The 22,991-nt window shown below is 43.4% G+C and overlaps 1 long non-coding RNA gene across 1 annotated transcript; it reads right to left on the bottom strand.

Annotated features, from left to right (window-relative positions):
* Positions 1-1,057: 1,057 nt before the first annotated feature.
* LOC138772809 (uncharacterized) lies at positions 1,058-11,638 on the bottom strand. The gene is made up of 4 exons (XR_011359826.1): positions 11,552-11,638; positions 2,886-2,951; positions 2,658-2,772; positions 1,058-2,020 (listed from the first exon to the last, which is right to left on the bottom strand). It is a non-coding gene; the product is annotated as an uncharacterized lncRNA (long non-coding RNA).
* Between the last annotated feature and the right edge of the window lie 11,353 nt (positions 11,639-22,991).

Genomic DNA, 22,991 nt, shown 5'->3' with positions numbered 1-22,991 from the left:
CCTTTAATGTTCGGCACCGCAGTATGTTCATAGACGGGTTTTGCAGTAAGCTCTAAACAGTTTGCTCCATTATTGGCCAATGGGGAAATTGCACTAAGATTCATCTTCATATAAATGGGCCCCATTTGGTCTGAAGAACAGAAATACAGTAATACACTTACTTTACGTGAGTTTTTATTAAAAATGCAGCCAACCAAGGTCACTTACAGAGAAGAAAAAGATATCAAGTCACAGTGATAATTTCAACTTATACATTATCATCCTTGCTGTAGTTGTAAGTTTATGGGTTTGCCGATAATACGTAAAAAATAAGGTATAGTTATACATACACCTGTGCACATATATGGGAGGACGAGTTATTATTATAGATATTGGACCTCAGATGAAAAGTAACCTCTTCCTCTGGTTCTAATACCTGATATCCAAGTACAATGCTGTCTTCATCGAAATTTGTACAATTATTATTATTACTGTTTATAAAAAAAATGTTATTGAAAGTCCCATTAATTCAGGAACATTTTATGTATTTATAAGGGGGTTTATATACATAGGTTTGAACTAAATGAATGACAGACTGATATAGAGAAGGCCCTGCCCATGAGGACTGATATAGAGAAGGCCCTGCCCACAAGGAAGGTAGATAGTAGATGAGGGCAGAGGCTGCTTATATAGTTGTGTAGTGGCATCAAAATTAAGACTAAAATTGTAGGAATCCACCGCTCCGGATAAGTAAAAAAAAAAACTTTATTCCAACGTCTTAAAACATGATACAAAAATTGAACAACACACGCCGAGTCATTTCTGGACAAAGTCCCTTAATCATGGCCATGATTAAAGAACTTTGTCCTGAAATGCATCGGTGTATGTTTTTTTTTTATTTTGTATCATATTTTAACTAGAGATGAGCGAACCATGTTCGGCTTCGATCCGAACCCGAACGTTTGATATTTGATTAGCTGGGGCTGCTGAACTTGGATAAAGCCCTAAGGTTGTCTGAAAAACATGGATACAGCCAATGGCTATATCCATGTTTTCCACATAGCCCTAGGGCTTTATCCAACTTCGGCAGCCACTGCTATTCAAATGCCGCACGTTCGGGTTTGGGTCGACTCGAGCATGCTCCAGGTTCGCTCTTCTCTAGTTTTAACATGTTAGAATAAAGTTTTTTCTTTTACTTATGCGGAGCGGTGGATTCCTACTATTTTAGTGATTTCATCCATCACCTAAGGGGTCCAGGTGCATCCTCTGCCTGCTCCTCCCTGGGAACTAACTTCTGAACTTGGTGAAGTACAATACAGCAAAGGGTGAGCTGACAGATGTTTTTTTCTATTCATCAAAGGTTAAGAACCCTTCATGATTAAGTTAAGGGGCCTCCCCTAACCGATGATGTAGGAAAGAATGGTTGGCAAGTTGATGGTCTGATAGCGGCTTATCTCTTTTCTCAACATAGAAGGCTTTGCCTGGACGTTCATGTGCATAGTGTCTAAATCTAAGAAATCTAAGAGATGGTTCTGTAAGGAGCAGAGAGGGGAGCAGAGAAGGAAGTCCTTGGAGGATTGGAGATAGCGATAGGAGATGTATGGATTTCAGTACAGAGATGTATGGTGGTCAGGTTGTGGACGACCTTATATATCAGTGTTCATACTTTGAGCTGAATTCACTGGGAAATGGGTGGTCAGCGAGGGAACTGGCAATGGAGAGAGGAAGAGGAGAAACAATGGGCGGTTAATCCACGCAGTATAGTGTGGATTGGTGGGCCGTAATGAGTGAAATGCAAATATTTATGACGATCAACAAAATAGTAAACGTAGGAGACAGCACTTCTTTTTTTATATGATCTCAACAAAATGACTATCACTATTAAAAGCCTGAGTTTTAAAAAGTTAATTTCACCATCAAAAATTATATTACAATGATATCTGTGCGTGGTTACTAGGAAGGAAGATGTCCAGGATATAACAATATAGATGAAGTCCTCTTGCCTTAGCAGTCACATTGCAACATCAGGATCTTCGACTACCTGGAAACAGAGGTAAGGCATACAGATTTATACTCTTTGGTGTTTTATTTTTTATAGGATACCCCCCCTCTCCCCCCCAAAAAATAAAATAAAATAATTCTATATGCCGTTGATATGCTAATCATGCTAAAGGACCCAAAGAATGCTATACCTGAGGTAATGAATAGTCTTGATCGATTTGGTGGCATTTCAGGGCTCCGAGTTAATTGGAGCAAATCTGCATGCCTCCCGATTGGCCATGAGGAGGTAACACCAGATAACGGACTTATTATACTGAAGAAAGACGACAGCTTTAAGTATCTGGGGATCAATATATCCCTTGATCCAGGGAAATTTGTGGAGCTTAATCTTAAGCCTTTAATCAAAAAACTTAAAAAGATAGATATCTGGTTAAGATTGCCCATATCACAGGCAGATCGCATAGCACATATTAAGATGGTCTTGGTTTCAGTTGGGTTTTGGGATATAGTAAGTGATGTGTTTGATAATGTAAAAAATTAGTTGTATATGTCAGTAATCATGTATTCATTGGATTTTTGTTTTTTCTCTGTTGTTTGGAAAATTAATAAAGAAATATTTAAATTAAAAAAAAAAAAAAGTTGCCGTGTATCTTGAGCACAATAGGCAAGACACATACTTGACTTTTCAGCTTCATCCGCCATTGTTCTCATTGTTTGAGGATTGGGGTTGAGGTTGAGGATTTGGGGAATCACTTTTTTTCACCTTCACAAAACTCAACAATCTGTTCTTGGCTGAAATGATAGATAAACACGAAGTGACATAGGAGGTCACTAGGAGTGTATGGGAACTATTAAGTAGAACTTGAGTTTCATAGCAAGGAAAAACAAATACTCATTGTACTTACCCCTGGTCACTGCAGTTTGGAGTTTTCCAGGCATTTTTATATAATTCCAGAACGTGGATCCCACAGCTACAAAACAGCAAAGTATAAAAATATAAGTACATATATATGTTTTAACGTTGTGTTGGGTTTGCTGACCAATTTTCTATATTTCTATATTATATGTGGGGGGAATGGCTGACTTCATATCTTTACAGCCATCCCCCGTGAACGATTTCATCAGGAAAAAGCTGGATTATATATGCTTTGAATTTATACCAAGGAGAGGCATATCTATAGTGTAGAGTCTGTCCCGTTTCTGAGGTCACCCAACTATACAAGGTACCATCAATAAAGCTTTGCAACACTTGTCCCTTTCTGATGTATGGTGTGAACATAATGGGACACAGAGACGTTATACCTATGTTTCCCCTACCCATCACCAGTATAACCAAATAGATTGGATTCTTACCAACCCATATACCCTCCAATTACTTCTCTATGCTAATCACATCTAGTCTGCATGGTCTGACTCCTATATGATTTTGGTGGAGCTTGATCTGGTAAGCAAACCTCTTCCTCCTTTTCAGTGGAGACTTATTGAGTCCCTCCCGTCCAGACGTAAGGTCCGACAGGACATAACCTACTTAATCTTTCTCCACTATCGCTGGCCCTGATTCTGACGCTGGCTGAATGGGAATGGCTCATAGGCTGCAATGAGGGGCAAATTTATTTCCCTTGCCCCGACGTTAAAAAAAAAAAAAGACAGGAAACTAGCTCAGTATACTCTTGAAAAAAAAAATCTAAGGCTTTCACTAGCTGGCCAAAGAAACCCAATGCTATATCTGGTTAGCACCATAAAAGATACCAAACTCCAGTTATATATGGTCCTCCCATTGAACTAAAAAACCTTTGCACTGGATGCAAGCTACATACTATCATTGAGCCAATAGGCTCTCGGCTTCTATGTCACATGAAAAGCATGGGCTAAAAGAGAGCCAGTCATGTTCATTGTGGAGTGTGGGCCGGCCCCAGGACCTTATAGCTGCTGCACACAACTCTCCGACACCGTGTCCCCCAATCTCGCACAGGTCGCGTAATGTCCAAAAATTAATTGAGCTTCAGTTAAATCTTTAACCCTTGTCTACACATAGCCTGTGCTTGGGAATTACCATACCCCCATCACTATCTGATCTCTATAGGTTTAAAGGGAATCTGTCAGCTGCAATACATGTTCCAAAGTGGTGACACAGTTAGGGCCCTATTACACCAAAAGATGTCTGACAGATTATCTGGCAGAATTTTTCAGCCAAAGCCAGGAATGGATTTGAAAAGAGGAAAAATCTGTCTTTCCTCTCTGTTTATAGTCTGTTCCTGGCTTTGGCTGCAAAAATCTGTCAGATATTCTGTCAGGCATCTTTGTGTGTAATAGGGCCCTTAGATAGGTGTTACATGGCTTCTTTCCAATATCTGTCTGCGAGGCCGGACTGGGAATAAAATTCAGCCCTGGCATTGGAGGACGCAGAGGCCCACTTGCTGTCTGGTTTATGTTAAACATATTTAAAGGGGAACTCTGGCACTTCAAAATGTTTGTTACTGTGCTGCCATTATATAAAACATAAATGCTATATACCCATTATTAGCTTTTAATGCTCACTTAATGTATTTATAGGCATTTCTTGCTATTGGAATTTTTATGACCCCCATGTTGGCAAGGGGGGGGGGGTTGAACCCAAGAAAACCCATATTGGAATGGAGAATGTTTTTGGATTGGTGCCCAGGGTTCCTGACTTGCCCAAGTTCAGTGTTTCTAATTACAATGAGCCCTCGGGCTGTGGCTCTGAAATGCTATCCATACACCCAGTACTCTGTAAACCCTGTGTTCCAAGCTGGTGGAATCAGAGAGAAATAGCTGGCGTTGGCTGAATGCTCATCGATACAACGTCCATCCCTACCACACACATGCCCGCTTGGCACGGCACACATGCTCTCTAACAGTATCTTATCTCCACAATGAAGAAAAGGCTCAACCATTAATTGGTCCAATCCTAACTCCCCCCAAGATCTACCATTAGGTTGAGTCCGGAGGCCCCCATGTACATCCGATGGTCACTTGAATATTTTGGGTGACATTCATCTATTATATACGGCCAGATTTAAACTCTAATACACTCTTCTGGCAGTGAAAATTTTTCCATAATATTTGCACAGAAGAGACGTGTAGAACTTGATGGTTACGCCTGATAAGGAAGTGGTTGAGGTTCTTGAACAATGCCGTAGATTATCCACATAAGAAGTCATTACCAACTAGGCTGGAGGTGTCTTAGACAAACACTTCTCCTTGGAGAGATTCCTGCATTTTTCCTGCATCTTGTTTTATAACTTTTATTGGCATTAGATATGCAATGCGCACGAATAAACAGGTACAGCGCAATACGTCCAGCAAAATAAGATAATAGAAGAGGTAATGTTTTACCACACATGACATTCAACAGTATATACTGTATATCGGTAGCTTGTAATAGATAATCAATTGTAAACTGTAAAAGCTAAAGCTAAACCTCTTTCTTTAACAGCTGACATTGACTAAAAGTGACTCTGTACCCACAATCTGCCCCCTCCAAACCGCTTGTACCTTAGGATAGCTGCTTTTAATCTAAGATCTGTCGGCAGGTGATCCATTTGTTGTCCTAAAAAACAACTTGCAGCCCTGTGTCAAATTGCCGTGGCCTAGAGTGTCTGTGCCCTAGGCCTGCACCGCCTCTCCATATCATTAGGAATGCTCCTGGCAGGATTTCTCCTAATCATCAACTGTCTGAACACTGCACATGTGCTGGAAGATCTGTACTTTCTATTGGTAGCTTGCTTACATATATACAATTTTTTACACCCTTTTTATTCATGTTTTTCTAAATGTGATGTGAAAAAAAAAAATCGGCAATTTTACACTTTGGTGGGATTTTGCGAGTACGCATCGCACGCGTGCGCGGGTGGTGGGTTGGGGTTTGGGCAGCCTGCCACTATACCCCAACAAATGCTATTTTGCACTGCACTGCACTTAAATGTGGCTGCCATTTAAAGGGTTAGTTAGCCAACACAGCCAACACAGCTTATAGCCATGGTCCCCGGCTGCTGATAGCAGCTAGGGGTGGCACTGTACAGCAGGGATGGGGAACCTTAGGCTCCCCAGCTGTTGCAAAACTACAATTCCTATCATGCCTGGGCAGCCAAAGCGTTAGCCGAAGGTTCCCCATCCCTGCTGTACAGAGAAGGCTTGCGTCATTTTCCAGCAAGATGAGATGAGAATACTCCTTTAAGTTCTTTTAAATGCTTTGAGTAGTAGTCAGTGGTAAGGCCAAGTAAAAAACCTGTAGTTCCACAATATCACAGTTTGCATAGGAACAAGATTGTAGATATATATAGTAACCTTAAAAAACACCAAAAAGGTGGACAGAGGCGCAAGTGAGCCTTTCTGCATTTCTGTAGGGACCTATATTACATAGTAAATCCTCTCCTACCTCTATTACCTGGTTACATTTAAATAATGGAGCAGATAGGACTAGGACCAGGGTCGGACTGGGCCACCGGGGAGCCGGGGGATCCCCCGGTGGGCCCCACCCCCTCCTCCCTCTTGCAGGGCCCTTCCCCTAAGCCAGAGAGGGGCCTCCCGTTTGGAAGCTGCCTTATATCGGGAGCTCCCACACTGCTAGGGTGAGTTAAGCACCGTATCAGGGCCCGTTCTTTCTGTAATCATGGGCCCTCCCCTCCCCCTGCTCACCTGACTCCCTTACATCTGCTCCCATCCTCAGCGCTGCCCTCTTCCTGCCTGTCACAGGATGCGGAGAGCAGCAGCAGCAGGGCCCCTCTGTCCCCCCTCCCCTCTGCAATCACGTGACTCTCCTGTTGCTGTGTGCAGTCGGTGCACAGGACAAGGGGGAGAGGCTACAGGCTGCCCGGCCTGGCTGGGAGAAGATGGAGACAAGAAGACTGAAGCTTCCTGCCCTGCTGAACATGTGAGTGTGTGTGTATATACTTGTCTATCTGTCATCAGTGTGTGTCTGTATATGTGTCATGTGTTTATGCATGTGAGTGATATATATGTGTGTTTTCTATCATGTATATAGTGTATATTATGTAATGTAGTTCTATAGATGGTTTATATGTGTAATCTGCATGCTTTTGTATCTGTGTATCCATGTTGGTGAGTCTGTGTGTGTTAGTATGATTAGATGTATATATGTAAGGTGTGTTGTGTCTGCATGTTTGTGTATGTCTGCAGTATGTTTATTTGTGTATATATGTATACAGTGTGTATGTCTGCAGTATGTCTATGTGTATATATGTATACTGTATGTATGGCTGCAGTATGTCTGTGTATATATGTATACTGTATGTATGTCTGCAGTATGTCTATTTGTGTATATATGTATACTGTATGTATGTCTGCAGTATGTCTATTTGTGTATATATGTATACAGTGTGTATGGCTGCAGTATGTCTATTTGTGTATATATGTATACATTGTGTATGTCTGCAGTATGTCTATTTGTGTATATATGTATACAGTGTGTATGGCTGCAGTATGTCTATTTGTGTATATATGTATACAGTGTGTATGGCTGCAGTATGTCTATTTGTGTATATATGTATACTGTATGTATGTCTGCAGTATGTCTGTGTATATATGTATACAGTGTGTATGTCTGCAGTATGTCTATTTGTGTATATATGTATACTGTATGTATGTCTGCAGTATGTCTATTTGTGTATATATGTATACAGTGTGTATGTCTGCAGTATGTCTATTTGTGTATATATGTATACAGTGTGTATGTCTGCAGTATGTCTATTTGTGTATATATGTATACAGTGTGTATGTCTGCAGTATGTCTATTTGTGTATATATGTATACAGTGTGTATGTCTGCAGTATGTCTATTTGTGTATATATGTATACAGTGTGTATGTCTGCAGTATGTCTATGTGTGTATATATGTATACTGTATGTATGTGATGAGAAGTTCACACTTTGGAGGTCCAGTTATGCAGGAGATCCGTGAGGCTTGGGCTCTGATCAGCTGAGGATTCTCACATCACAGATGATAGGTGTTGTAGTAGATATAACAGTAATGCTTTAATCAATGGATGACGTGTTTCATCAAATGAGATCATCAGATCTATTGAGGATTCCCTTAGAAACACATTATCCATTGATTTGTCTTACTCCTACGTCTACTACAACTCCTATCATCTGTGATGTGAGAATCCTGACTCAGCTGATCAGCGCCCAAGCCTCACGGATCTCCTGCACAACTGGGACCTCCAGAGTGTGAACTTCTTCTCAACTATTGTACCGATTGTATCAAAAATAAAGATATAAGCAGCAGACACAAGTGGGATAATGCCCCCCCCCCACCAGACTGCACCCCCTCTGGAGCAGCAGCAGTAGTATCAGTGATAGGTAGGATAATACCCCCCCACCAGACTGCACCCTCTCTGGACCAGCAGTATTAGTAATAGGTAGGATAATGCCCCCCCTCACCAGACTGCACCCCTCCGGAGCAGCAGCAGTATTAGTAATAGGTAGGATAATGCCCCCCTCACCAGACTGCACCCCCTCTGGAGCAGCAGCAGTATTAGTAATAGGTAGGATAATACCCCCTCACCAGACTGCACCCCTCTGGAGCAGCAGCAGTATCAGTGATAGGTAGGATAATACCCCCTCACCAGACTGCACCCCCTCCGGAGCAGCAGCAGTATCAGTGATAGGTAGGATAATACCCCCTCACCAGACTGCACCCCCTCCGGAGCAGCAGTAGTATCAGTGATAGGTAGGATAATACCCCCTCACCAGACTGCACCCCCTCCGGAGCAGTAGTATCAGTGATAGGTAGGATAATACCCCCTCACCAGACTGCACCCCCTCCGGAGCAGCAGTAGTATCAGTGATAGGTAGGATAATACCCCCTCACCAGACTGCACCCCCTCCGGAGCAGTAGTATCAGTGATAGGTAGGATAATACCCCCTCACCAGACTGCACCCCCTCCGGAGCAGTAGTATCAGTGATAGGTAGGATAATACCCCCTCACCAGACTGCACCCCCTCCGGAGCAGCAGTATCAGTGATAGGTAGGATAATACCCCCCACCAGACTGCACCCCCTCCGGAGCAGCAGTAGTATCAGTGATAGGTAGGATAATACCCCCTCACCAGACTGCACCCCCTCCGGAGCAGCAGTATCAGTGATAGGTAGGATAATACCCCCTCACCAGACTGCACCCCCTCCGGAGCAGTAGTATCAGTGATAGGTAGGATAATACCCCCTCACCAGACTGCACCCCCTCCGGAGCAGCAGTATCAGTGATAGGTAGGATAATACCCCCCACCAGACTGCACCCCCTCCGGAGCAGCAGTAGTATCAGTGATAGGTAGGATAATACCCCCTCACCAGACTGCACCCCCTCCGGAGCAGTAGTATCAGTGACAGGTAGGATAATACCCCCTCACCAGACTACACCCCCTCCGGAGCAGTAGTATCAGTGACAGGTAGGATAATACCCCCTCACCAGACTGCACCCCCTCCGGAGCAGTAGTATCAGTGATAGGTAGGATTATGCCCCCCTCATCTGACTGCACCCCTTCCGGAGCAGTAGTATCAGTGATAGGTAGGATAATACCCCCCCTCACCAGACTGCACCTCCTCCGGAGCAGCAGTAGTATCAGTGATAGGTAGGATAATACCCCCTCACCAGACTGCACCCCTTCCGGAGCAGTAGTATCAGTGATAGGTAGGATAATACCCCCTCACCAGACTGCACCCCCTCCGGAGCAGCAGCAGAGGCAGCACTAAAGTAGTAATAATTCTTGTGATTTTATTCACACCCTCTAGCGCGATGTTTCGTTTTAGCTCTGAGTAAGGCAAAACATTGCACAAGAGGGAGTGAATAAAGTCACAAGATTTTTGACTACTTTGCTGCTGTCTTCACTGCTGAATTATTGTACCAAGTCTCCTGGTTCCGTTGAAAGGGCTGCAAGCGGCATCAAGGTGTACAAACCACCGCTAAAGTGACTGGCGGTCTTGGGCTTGTAGCATGACCGCCCAAGGTGAGCAGCAAGTTTAGCCACTTACACACATGTTCTGCAGTAATAAGCTATGTGCGCCGCATGGTGTTCTCTCTCTTCTACTAGTAGATGTATAAAATGGCAGATTACATTTTAAAGCCAGGTTTACACGCTGACCACTGATATGCCTTTCATGATGGTCCTTTAAAGTCTTATTCTAGCCCAACACCTTATGGTGAGGCTAGAATAAACCGTCATGGGTCTCCTCTGCTGGAGATTGTAATAGAGGAGCAGACTAGATGGTCATTCTTTCCCTCATCTTCTGAGGCTGTGTTCACACATTACATTTTTGATGTGTTTTTACAGCAATATTGTTGGAATTTCATTAAAGTTTCTACATAAATGGTGCAGTTTTACCACAACTGCATAAATCAGTAACAACTGTATAAGTGACTGGCAGTGCACTAGCGTTGCTGGTCACATACACAGCTCCATGCAAAGTCGCTGTACTAACGTGAAAGGTTTGGCGCTGATTATGTCTTTATATATTGGGTGGGCCCCAAGAATCAATTTACCTGGTGGGCCAAGGTACCCCAGTCCGACACTGACTAGGACTGTGTTTACACATTCAGGGTTTTAATGACACATACATGGAGGACGTGTATAATAGAAAGACCGGGACCTCTTCTCTTTTCCTATGCATTCCTGGATTTGTATTCTGTAATTGCAATGACAAACCTGAAAGTGTGAATGCACCCACACTGGGAACGGACCAATATGTTCTGTAGGCGTTTTAAATTGCAAATTAATATTCAGTTATATAAGGTTATCTATTAAAGCTTCTACATGACCCCTGAGGAATGTGGCCACGGGGTTGACAATACTCGTGTCTTAAACTGCAGGGTGCAGATCTGTTGGCAACAAGAGGACATTCCATTTGTATATTTTGATGCTTTGGGTAACTTTTATTTAAAAATTTTAAAGGGGTACTCCAGTGAAAATCCTTTTCTTTCAAATCAACTCAACTGGTTTCAGAAAGTTCTATAGATTTATCGATGGATAACCCCTTTAAGCACTAGGCTTTGTATTGCAGTATACAAGGATATCTGGATTCACCTATTGCATTATATACTATATATCAGGTATGATAGTAAATGAACCAATGTGCTGCCATAGTATTCACAAGTTCTTCTGTTCTTCTTTCTGTATACAGGATTTTAAGAATATGTGTATCTTTAATAAAGAATGATTTTATTGGATCAATACTGGATGTGTCACACCCCCTTTTTCTATATTTTATATTACTATAGTATATTGTTTGGAGTGTTAGGCTACACGCTCTGATTGACTATTTAGGTGAAAGTATTTTTATTCATTTGAAATATGGCTGTAAAATAATTACCTAAAAGATTTGAAAAGTTTAAGAATTTTTTTTTAAAATTATGTCCCGAATCTTTACACTTTACACTGTTTCAAGTTCTTAACTTCTTCAATATAAATGATATGGCCTTACATAGAGTTTCAAGCATTGTGCAGACGAAAGAAAAAAAAAACTAAGACAAACATAAACATATAAAAAAGAAAAAAGTAAGGAGTGTAGCATAACATATGGAATAAAGCCAACGTTACCTGTGGATATAAGACGGTAGTGTGTCGTCTGCTTCCAGCTCTGGTATCTGCTGGAGGAGATGGGAGAGGCTTGTCTTATATACTGGGACTTGGCAGGAAATAGGTGTTTACAAGCCTTTTTATCCCAGGGTAGTGTGTTACATAGAGAAAACACAGCCATTTCGTTCAGGTAGTTCTAATCATAGATAACTATGTTGGTTTGTTTAGCATATTATGGCTTTGAGCAGAATCTATTCTTCTTTTTTTTTTTTTTTACTTTATCTTAAAGGGATATTCCACCCATGCCCTCACCAAATATACAGTTCCAAAGCCCACTGGTGTTAAGGTCCTATTACACAAAGCGATTATCGGCTGTATTTGGCCGATTATCAACCATTACGGCTGATAATCGCTTTGTGCAATAAAAAGGCAACGATCAGCCGACATGCACGATGTTGGCTGCTCGTTGTCTTTCAACATATTGGCAACTATGGCAATGATCTTCTGCCGTTGCTCCACGTGGTCAATGTTCTGTCAAGTATCGGGCTTCTCGTCACTGTTCGATGCTCAACCGAGCATCTCATGGTGATCCTACGTTAGGTTTACCCCACTTTTCCATAACCAGCCAGATTAAAAAATAAACAGCAGCAGCCTAGTAGTACCAGAATGGGAAGGACCATTTATGTTCACCCTCCCCAGCCTAATAATACCAGCCTGTTACCTACCACTCCAGGAGTGCTACAGGTATCTGGCTCTTCCTAGTATACCTGTTGCAGTTGATACTGGAGTAATAATGTTATGGTTAGTGTTAGCCATATTACAGGCTAACACTAAGCTCCGGCTTAGTAATAGATTTTGTTCATCACAAATGAAGAAATACTACCGAAATGTCAGTGTCTTCATTTTACTGTTTCCCAGGTGGAAAGGGACCTTTTTTATGGTGTCACATTTGAAAATTGTTGACTGACGAAGTGTGATAGAGAATGCACATGAATTAATTCAATGCTATGCATTCCTACTTAACCCCCTGGGGGGCCAGACTGTGCTCCATCTGCTGTGCTGATCACACTGCATCCGTCCAAGCAAGGAAGGAGTTAAGTCGTTCAACCCCTTCCTAAGTTAAGTGAAGCATTCCTATTAAACACCTTGGTTGCCAACTCGAACAGTCTGAACTCCAGGGGGTTAAGTGAGGATGCATAGGATCCCCACTTAACCCACTGGTCGAATCAAGTAACAAGCACTCAGTGATCGCTCAACACTAATGATAACACTGGCCAACATATTTTCAAAAGTTGTTTGGTTCCGAAATAAAATTAGCCATTTCTTAATGATTTTTATGTGCTGAATTCAAATATCACAAGGAAAAATGTTAATTGGCTCTAGTTTCTATGATATGGAAGAGTTCTCATGTTACTGTTTTGTGAATTGTATAGAATACAGTATAATAGCCTAAAGATTTATTACTTCTTTAATCATAAGGAAGCAAGTTTACTGTTCCTAAACTTTTGAAATATATTCATAGGAAACTTAGTTCTATCTGAAATTAACTACAATTTACAGGCATATCTCAGAATTTTTACAAATTAATTATGTTTATTGAACTCTGGAATGTGGGTCCTTATTTAATGGCTTCTCGGTGCATTTACACGTCTCTTGTATTCATACATGGGATTGTCTCTGATAACTGTCCAACAGTAATCTGCAAGCATTGATGGGTTCCATTGGGGCTAGGTTCACACTGCGTTTTTGCAATTCGTTGTTTTTTTTTATCCGTTTTTTGCCAAAAACGGATGAAAAAAATGGATGCATTTGTGTGCATCTGTTATGATCCATTTTTCCATTGACTTCCATTGTAAGAAGAAAAACGGATCCGTTTTTTTTTAACAGACACAAACATAGCTGACACTACTTTTGTGTCCGTCAAAAAACCGGATCCCTTTTTTTTTTATAATGGAAGTCAATGGAAGAACGGATGCACACAAATGCATACATTTTTTTTATCCGTTTTTTGCAAAAAAAATGGATTTCAAAAACGCAGTGTGAACCTAGCCTTACTCTGATACCTTTTTTCCATGTTGGTCATTCTAAGATGATGCAATATACCAGTTGATGATGCAATACTGATGATGCAAACTTTTCCCAGTATTGTATCACAGGCTGTGAGAAATATAGAAAGTATGTCTATATCTTGAAAATTAGAGCCAATTTAAAAATTTCAACATCATTTCCGATTTCAGCACCCTAAAATTAGTTAAGATCAACAGTTTTCATGTCGGAACCTTTTTGGCCGTTGACCAGTGTAATCTGTCTCCTGTAGAAAGTAGGTATTCACAAAATAAGTGTCTGCCATAATTCCTTCCAGAACATCTCTCCATCATTGTCTGTCGTCTTTCAACATGTTGAAAGAAAAAACAACCTAGATAGCAGTGATCTGCTGCCATTGCCCCGTGTAAAAGGAGCTGCAGCAGCAGACTATGGTCTGCCTGGATGATCTAGCAATCACCTGGGCAGCCCCCCGCTATATAACAGCTATACTTACTTGTATGCAGGTCAATTTCCTGAAGGCAGCTTTATAACAGCTATACTTACTTCTATCCAAGTCCAGTCTCCTGAAGGCTGCTATATTACAGCTATACTTACTTGTAAAAAAGGGGTCCGTGGAGCCTCAGTTGCGAGTCTCAAAACATGGGAATAGCCAGATATCCCTCTCTCCAGAGAAGGAATACTTACTTATATCCAGGTCCAGTCTCCTGAAGGCAGCAATATAACAGTTATACTTACTTGTATCCAGGTCCAGTCTCCTGAAGGTGGCTATATAACAGCGATACTTACCTGTATCCAGGTCCAGTCTTCTCCAGCTTTTTATTCTTGTACTGTTTGAAAAAAACAAGACTAAACACATGAAATCTGGCCAGTACAGAGTCATGGCTCAATGTGTCCATCAATCACATAGCTGACTTTTGTGTGAGCGCAGATAACCTGGGAAACGGAGGACTTTCTGTGTTTAGACTTTTTAAAAAGAAAAAGAATCAGAACACAGGAAGTGCCGTGTTTTCCATGATAATTAAAAAATAAAATAAAATAATGAATGTAAATTGCAAACTTGAAAGTTATAACGACCGCAACACTTTAAAGTACAGTATTAGGCTGCGTTCACACTACGTATATTTCAGTCAGTAATGCAACCAAAACCAGGAGTGGATTCAAAACACAGAAAGGATCTGTTCACACAATGGTGAAATTGAGTGGATGGCCGTCATTTAATGGCAAATATTTGCTGTTATTTTAGAACAACGGCTGTTATATTGAAATAATGGCCGTTATTTACTGTTATATGGCGGCCATCCACTCAGTTTCATCATTGTGTGAACAGATCCTTTCTGTGTTTTTAATCCACTCTTGGTTTTGGTTGCAATACTGACTGAAATATACGTAGTGTGAACACAGCCCCACAGTGTTCAAAGCTCTCTGCAGCAATACCTAACTCTTCAGTTATTCAATCTCGCTCCTCCACATTGCTATCTGCACACATATACTGTAGAATGACCTAGTAAGAGGGGGAGGTAACTATTTTTGTTTTTTCCATCTTACATTACCTGGAATCTGAATTTTTCCCCAAAAAATATCCTCCAGCATGTCCTGTTAACATGGCACTATGTGACCCAGAGTTGTGCCAAAGGTCTATTTGGTGTACAATTCTGTGTAAGTCCACAAAACAAATGAGATTTATGCTTCTGCATCAGCCACAGTGATCAGTCTGGCCCATTTTAAGACTGTCAGTTCTAAATTTCTATACTGTTTATTAAGAAATGTGTCCCGTGCAATACCTTTATGTTAGAAGGGATACTCCTGAGAGAAAAAAATGATTTAAATCAACTGGCATCAGAAAGTTATACAGGTTTGTAAATAACTTCTATTAAAAAAAAAAAAAAATCTCAAGTCTTCCAGTACTTATCAGCTGCTGTATGTCCTGCAGGATGTGGTGTATTCTTTCCAGTCTGACACAGTTCTCTCTGCTGCCACCTCTGTCTATGTCAGGAACTGCCCAGAGCAGCAGCAAATCCCCATAGAAAAAGTCTCCTGCTCTGGACAGTTCATGTCCATGTCTTCTGACTGTTTATAAAGTTTTAAAATTGAGGTTTTTCTTAGCAGTCACAGTCCAGAGGCAAAAACCAAGCAGCAGTATGCAGCCTACTCCCTGCTCCCACCACTCCCTGCTCGGTTGGCTTCTAGCATGAAGCCCTGTATGTCACTCAATAAAAGCAGAACAGGGAGAAGGAGAAGGAGGCATGCATACTGCTGCTTGGTTTTGCCTCTGTGGCACTTAAAGGGGTTGTCCAGTGAAAATCTTTTTCTTTCAAATCAACTGATATCAGAAAGTTATATAGATTTGTAATTTACTTTTATTAAAAAACCTCAAGTCTTCCCATACTTATTAGCTGTTGTATGACCTGCAGGAAATGTTTTATTTTCAGTCTGACACAGTGCTCTCTGCTGACATCTCTGGCCAAGACAGGAACTGTCCAGAGCAGGAGAGTTTTACTATGGGGATTCATATAAAACCGAGACAGAGTTCCTGTCTCGGCCAGAGGTGTCAGCAGAGAGCAGTGTGTCAGACTGAAAATAAAACAACATTTCCTGTTTGACATACAGCAGCTGATAAGTATGGGAAGACTTGAGATTTTTTAATAGAAGTAAATTACAAATCTATATAACTTTCTCATATCAGTTGATTTGAAAGAAAAAGATTTTCGCTGAATAACCCCTTTAAGCTGCTAAGGAAAATGGCAATTTAATAACTTTTCAAACAGTGAGAAGACATAAAGGAATATGATTTTAGGATGGTGGTTTTATGGTTAAATGTTATTTATTGAACCAGGCATCAAAGGCAAAGTATTCAACACAAATGGCATTTACATAAAGGCACTTTAGATGACAAGGATCCGAGAAAATAACATGAATATGAACATGAAATAGGATTAGGGCCCTATTCCACTGGACGATTATCGTACACATTATCGTTAAATCGTTCGAATCTAAGCGATAATCGTTCGGTTGAAATGCAGTTAACGATTAACGACTGAATGAGAAATCGTTGATCGCTTTATAAGACCTGGACCTATTTTTATCGTTGCTCGTTCGCAAATTGTTCGCATTGAATAAGACGTCATTCGGTCGTTCGCAGTAGATACGAACGCAATAGCGAAGAAAAAACGATCGCAAATACGATCATAAGTAACGATTATCGTTCCATGGAAATGAGTGAAGGTTTTCAGGTCTTTCGCAATCGTGGTCGTTTGAGATCGTTAATCGTTAACGATTATGCAAACGATAATCGGCCGCTGGAATAAGGCCCTTAGGGTGGTATTACACGGGCCGAGCAGGGTCCAATAATACCTGTAAACGAGCGCCGATCTGCTAGATTGTCGCTCGTTTATTGGGCCTATTACACAGCCCGATGATCGTTTAACGAGCTGCAAGGACATTGTTACCGATGTCCTTGCAGTCCTTGCTAAACTGGCATACATTACCCATCCAAATTCCAGGGCTGCTCCTGCCGTCCGCTTCTTCCCGGCCCCACGCACGCTCTAGCTTCACAGCCGCCTGTCAGCTGGTAGGCCGCTCAGCCAGTCACAGTCCGGGACCGCCGCTGTGAAGCTAGAGCGCGCGGGACCCCGGGAGAAGCAGACGGCAGGAGCAGCCCTGGAACATGGATAGGTAATGTATATCGTTAGTCGACGGCCACGCACCGCTATTACACGCAGCGGTGCGCGGTCGGCGCCCAACAAAAATAGGTTCTAACTTATATCAACGATCAGCCGATGATCGTTGTCATCAGCTGATCGTTGCATTTATTACACGGAGCGATAATCGGCCGAATCGGGCCAATTCGGCCGATTATCGTTCCATGTAATAGTACCCTTAGATGTAGGAGAAGATGACCACCTAAGGGGTAGAGCAAAGAGGAAGGCCAGGTAATAAATACCCAAGTCTTCTACTGAAGCCATGCCCTAAACTCCGCCGTGTCCCTATACATATCCCATTGCAGCCAGGTCCACCTGAATGGAACCTGTTTATCAGTGTCATCGGAAACCATCTCCTCCATTCTATGGACATTCTTCAGGGTTTCCACAAATTCCATCCTAGACGGTGGACGGGTTTGTCACTAAAGGCGTGGGATGACGGCTCTAGCAGCGCCCATGATGTGTCGGAGCAGTCCCTTCTCCAGGTGGGAAGGTCCAGGCAGCAAGGAGAGGAATGCTATCTTAGGGCTCGGAATAACAGAGGAGGAGCTGACCTTGTTAAATAGCTGAAATACTGAGGCCCAAAACGGAGCAATCTTGGGGCAACTCCACCAAATGTGGAGATAGGAACCCACCGCTCTTCCGCATCTCCAGCACGTAGAGGGCCCGAAAGGGAACATGGAGTGCAGCCGGTCAGGGCATCAATACCATCTACTGAGTAGTTTCCTGAATTCTAGAAGAGATGGAGGCCTTGTGGGTCAACCTAAAGATCTTGGGCAGCTCCTCCTCTGTGAAAGATCAATTTAAGTCCTGTTCCCAGGAGAGAATAAATCCAGGTTTAACGTCTTCTTCTTCAAGTGTGCCTCTGAGCGCCGCGTAGACTGAGGAAATCGTGTGGGTAGGGGGGCCAGATTGCCTGCATAGCGATTCAAAAAAGGTAAGGTCTCTGTGTATTTGGGTTTGAGGTGAGGAATTCAGGTAATGAACCAGGCGGCCCCGGAGGAGCCAGGCCCCAGGGTGAGGTGGTGGGTGGTCTGCTATGAAGTGGTAGGTCCAAAATGAAGTGCGTATCTGAGTCTATGGGGAACTGGGGATTGCTAAATAAGGGAGTGAGGGGACCTGGTCTGGAGGAAAGGCCTATCTTTTCAAAGAAGCTATCCCAGATCGGGAGGAGCACTCTTGTCACATAAGGAACAGTGGTAGCCGCCGGACAGTCAGGGGGTGGGATCCACAGGAGGGCAGAGGGGTGGGCCCGGGAGAGTGCTGTCTCAAAGGCTACCCACCTCTTGGTGGTTCCATGATGGCATAGGTCCAAGACCCGGGTGCAGACAGCAGCTTGATAACATAATTTAAAGTCTGGAAGACCCACACCTCCCCACTCCTTATATCTGATAAGGGCTTTATGGGAGATGCGTGGATTACCAGGGTGTCACAGGAAGTGGGACGTCAGGGTTCTAAGTTTAGCTAGGTATGTCCCCGGAATGGAGCAAGGTAGGGCATGCATGAGGAGGATGGTGGTTTTAAAGGACAACTCCCACGGAAATTTTTTTTAGCTTATTTAACACACATTACAAAGTTATATAACTTTGTAATGTGGTTAAATACCCGGTCTGGCCCCCTTCCCCCACTTTCGGACCCCCGACCCCCCCCGCCCGGAAGTTAAAGAATATATACATTACCTATTACGATCGTCACGGTCCTCTTCTCCCGGGCAGCATCTGGTGACGACGACGTCAGAGCCGGGGGGGCGGTCCGGGTCTTCTTCCTCCTCGCCCTCTTCATAGAGAGTGAATGGGACGGAAAAGGCTGCTGGTGCACATGCGCACCAGCAGCCTTTTCATTGGCTGGAGCGCATCACATGGCTTCCAGCTTGCTCAGCCCTGATTGGCTGAGGTTGCTGGAAGCCATGTGATGCGCTCCAGCCAATGAAAAGGCTGCCAGTGCGCTTGCGCACTGGCAGCCTTTTCCAACCCCAGGACCCGGAAGCCAGAGACATCGCTGGACGGCGGTGACGGTGATCGAGTGGAGTGGCGATCGTCACCGGAGAGATGGTGAGTATGGTGTCTGTGTGTGTCTGTGTTTTTTTTTTTTGGGGGGGGGGGGGGGGGTCCCACGGGAGTTGTCCTTTAATGCTGAAGGCTGATCAATGTAGAATCATATTATAGCTTACATCCCAAATAAGGAATTCTGTTTTCTATATAGTAAAATACATAACAGACAATAATAACAGGTAGGGAAATAATTACATACAACAAGTAAATTCACAATGAGAATTTATCTGATAAATAGAACTTGCCAGGTCCCAGGGGCGGTTTGTGAGGCCCGGGGACCTGACAGGTCGGGAGAACAGAATTCCTTCACCGTTCTTCTGAATAATCACTGTAAATCACTGCAGCCAAGACTGTATTTCCCAATCATAGCAAGCGGTTAGAGTCACAGTGATGCATTGAAAACCCGAGTGCAAGAAGGAACCCTCCAAAAATGAATGGCAGGAAGGAACAAGTGAGCCAGTGGCATAATCACTCAACACCCAGCCACCGTACATTGATGGTGTTTTGGTGTCCGGCTGATGTCTTCTACTCCCTTGTGCTAAGTTCCTCTCTTCACATATCTCGGAAGTATACCTTGAAGGGGCAGGGGTATATCCTGATGTTCACGTGCGACTTACACCACTCCCACATGTGATGTCACCACTACATGCCGCTATTAGACTCCAGGTGCAGGAATGGTTTCGACCACAGTCAATGATCAAGATGTTCCTCAAACAACCCCTTACGTGGTTTAAAGGGTATCTGTCGCTTTGAGAAGCTTCTGACTTGTCCTAGAGACACATGAGAAGTTTTTATTGGTAGGGGCCCTGTACTTAGACCCCATAATCCTTAACCCTTTAAAGACCAGACCAATTTCGATTTTTGGGTTTTCGTTTTCTCCTCCTTATGCTTAAGGGTCAGTTGACACGTACAGACTCGCAGCGTAAATCTCGCTGCGAGTCTGTCAGGTCCTGGCAGTTCACTGTCACTACATACTCGCAGCTGAACGACCGCTGCATGTATGTAATTCTGCCGGCCCCTTAACCCTTTCTGCTGCCGCCCGGCTCCCGCTCTGTATACATTACCTCTCCTCGCTGCTCGGGTCTCGGCGTCCTGCTCTCCCGCACAACCAATCAGGGTGTTGCCGAGCCGCAGCCACTGATTGGCCAGGCGGGAGAGCAGTACGCCGGGACCCCGTGCAGCGAGGAGAGGTAATGTATACAGAGCGGGAGCCGGGCGGCAGCAGAAGGGGTTAAGGGGCCGGCAGAATTACATACTCGCAGCGGTCGTTCAGCTGCGAGTATGTAGTGACAATGAACTGCCAGGACCTGCCAGACTCTCCTGACAGTCTGTACGTGTCAACTGACCCTAAAAGGCCATAGCACTTGCATTTTTCCACCTAGAAACCCATATGAGCCCTTATTTTTTGCGCCACTAATTGTACTTTGCATTGACAGGCTGAATTTTATCATAAAGTACACTGCGAAAGCAGGAAAAAAATAAATGTGTGGTGAAATTGCAAAAAAAACGCATTCTGTTTATTTGGGGGGTATTTGTTTTTATACCTTTCGCCCTGGGGTAAAACTGACTTATTATATATGTTCCTCGAATCGTTTCGATTACAACAATATGTAACATGTAACTTTTATTTGAATTGATGACTTGTAAAAAATTCAAACCATTTGTAACAAGTATAGGTTCCCTAAAATCGCTCCATTCCCAGGCTTATAGCGCTTTTATCCTTTGGTCTATGGGGCTGTGTGAGGTGTCATTTTTTGCGCCATGATGTGATCTTTCTATCGGTACCTTGATTGCGCATATACAACTTTTTGATCGCTTTTTATTACAATTTGTCTGGATTTGATGCGACCAAAAATGCGCAATTTTGCACTTTGGGATTTTTTTGCGCTTACGCTGTTTACCTTGAGAGATCAGGAATGTGATTAATTAATAGTTCAGGCGATTACGCACGCGGCGATAGCAAACATGTTTGTTTATTTATTTATTTTATTAATAACATGGGAAAAGGGGGGTGAGTTAAACTTTTATTAGGGGAGGGGATTATTTATTAATAATACAGCATTTTATTTTTACACATATTCTAGAAGCCCCCCTGGGGTTAGGGTTATTCCCCTTGGGGGACTTCTAGTATAAGTACACTGATCTCTCATTGAGATCTATGCAGTATAGTAATACTGCATAGATCCATGAGATAGGTATTCTATTGCTTTTGGCTGCTGCAGCCGATAACAATAGAATGCCGAGCCAGGATCAGCGCCATTACGGCGCAGACCCCGGCCAGCAACGGCGATCCCCCCACTAAACCACCAGGAAAAACCTAGGAAAAAACCTACTATTGATTCCTAGACAGACAAGTGATTTACCTCTAGACCACAGCTCCAACACAATTCTATTTCATTGCAGATGAGTCCTCTGTATTATTGAAATTTTTTTAGACTGTAATAAAAAGAAGGGCCAGAAACATGTTTGCTTATTTACTGTTGGGGGCGCTGTGTAAGTCAAACAGCGCACTAGGGCCACATAAGGGGCATGGTAAGGGTCAGGGTAAGAATTTTGTCAGGAGCTGACAGTAATGATTTCATATAGTACTATCCTGTGCATTTCTGGGGCCCCAAGCGAAGTTATGTCTGGGGCCCCCCCCTCGACACGCGTTCCAAAACAATAGACCGCTGTGTGCTGCCCCCAGTAGTATATACCCCTTGTGCGCTACTGCCAGTAATATATACTCCTTCTGTGCTGCCCCCAATAGTATATAACCCTTGTGTCCTGCCCCCAGTAGTATATACCCCTTGTTTGCTTCCCCCAGTAGTATATAGACCCCTGTGTGTTCCCCCAGTTATATATAGCCCCTCGTGTGCTCCCCCAGAAGTATATAGACCTCCTGTGTGCTGCCCCAGTTGTATATAGACCCCCTGTGTGCTGCCCCAGTTGTATATACCCCTTGTTTGCTCCCCCACTAGTATATAGCCCCCTGTGTGCTCCCTCAGTGGTATTTGGCCCCCCTGTGTGCTCCCCCACTTGGATAAAGACCTCCTGTGTGCTCCCCCACTTGGATATAGACCCCTGTGTGCTCCTCCAGTAGTATATAAACCCCCTGTGTGGTTCCCCCAGTAGTATATAGACCCCCTGTGTGCCCCACCAGTATTATATAGACCCCTTGTGTGCTGCCCCAGTAGTATACAGACCCCTGTGTGCTCCCCCAGTTATATATAGACCACCTGTGTGCCTCACAAGTAGTATATAGACCCCCTGTATGTTCCCCCAGTAGTATATAGACCCCCTGTGTGCCCCACCAGTAGTATATAAACCCCTGTTTGCTCCCCCAGTAGTATATAGACCCCCTGTGTGCTCCCCCATTTGGATATAGACCTCCTGTGTGCTCTCCAAGTTGTATATAGACCCCATTCTGCTGCCCCAAGTAGTATATAGGCCCCCTGTGTGCTGCCCCCAGTAGTATATAGACCCCTCTGTGAAGCCCCAGTAGTCTATAGCCCCCCTGTGTGCTCCCCGTTATATAGCCGCCCTATGTGCTCCCCCCATTTATATAGACCCCCGATGTGCGCTCCCCCAGTTTAACAGACCCCTGTGTGCTCCCCTCCCATATAGTATATAACACAATAAAACAAACACTTATACTCACCTGGGTCCGGGCGTCTCCTCTTCTCT

This window comes from Dendropsophus ebraccatus, chromosome 1, assembly GCF_027789765.1.
Source record: "Dendropsophus ebraccatus isolate aDenEbr1 chromosome 1, aDenEbr1.pat, whole genome shotgun sequence".
In the NCBI taxonomy this organism is placed as follows: Eukaryota; Metazoa; Chordata; class Amphibia; order Anura; family Hylidae; genus Dendropsophus; species Dendropsophus ebraccatus.
Note: the sequence above shows the minus strand (reverse complement) of the source record. Positions and strands in the feature narration are given on the sequence as shown.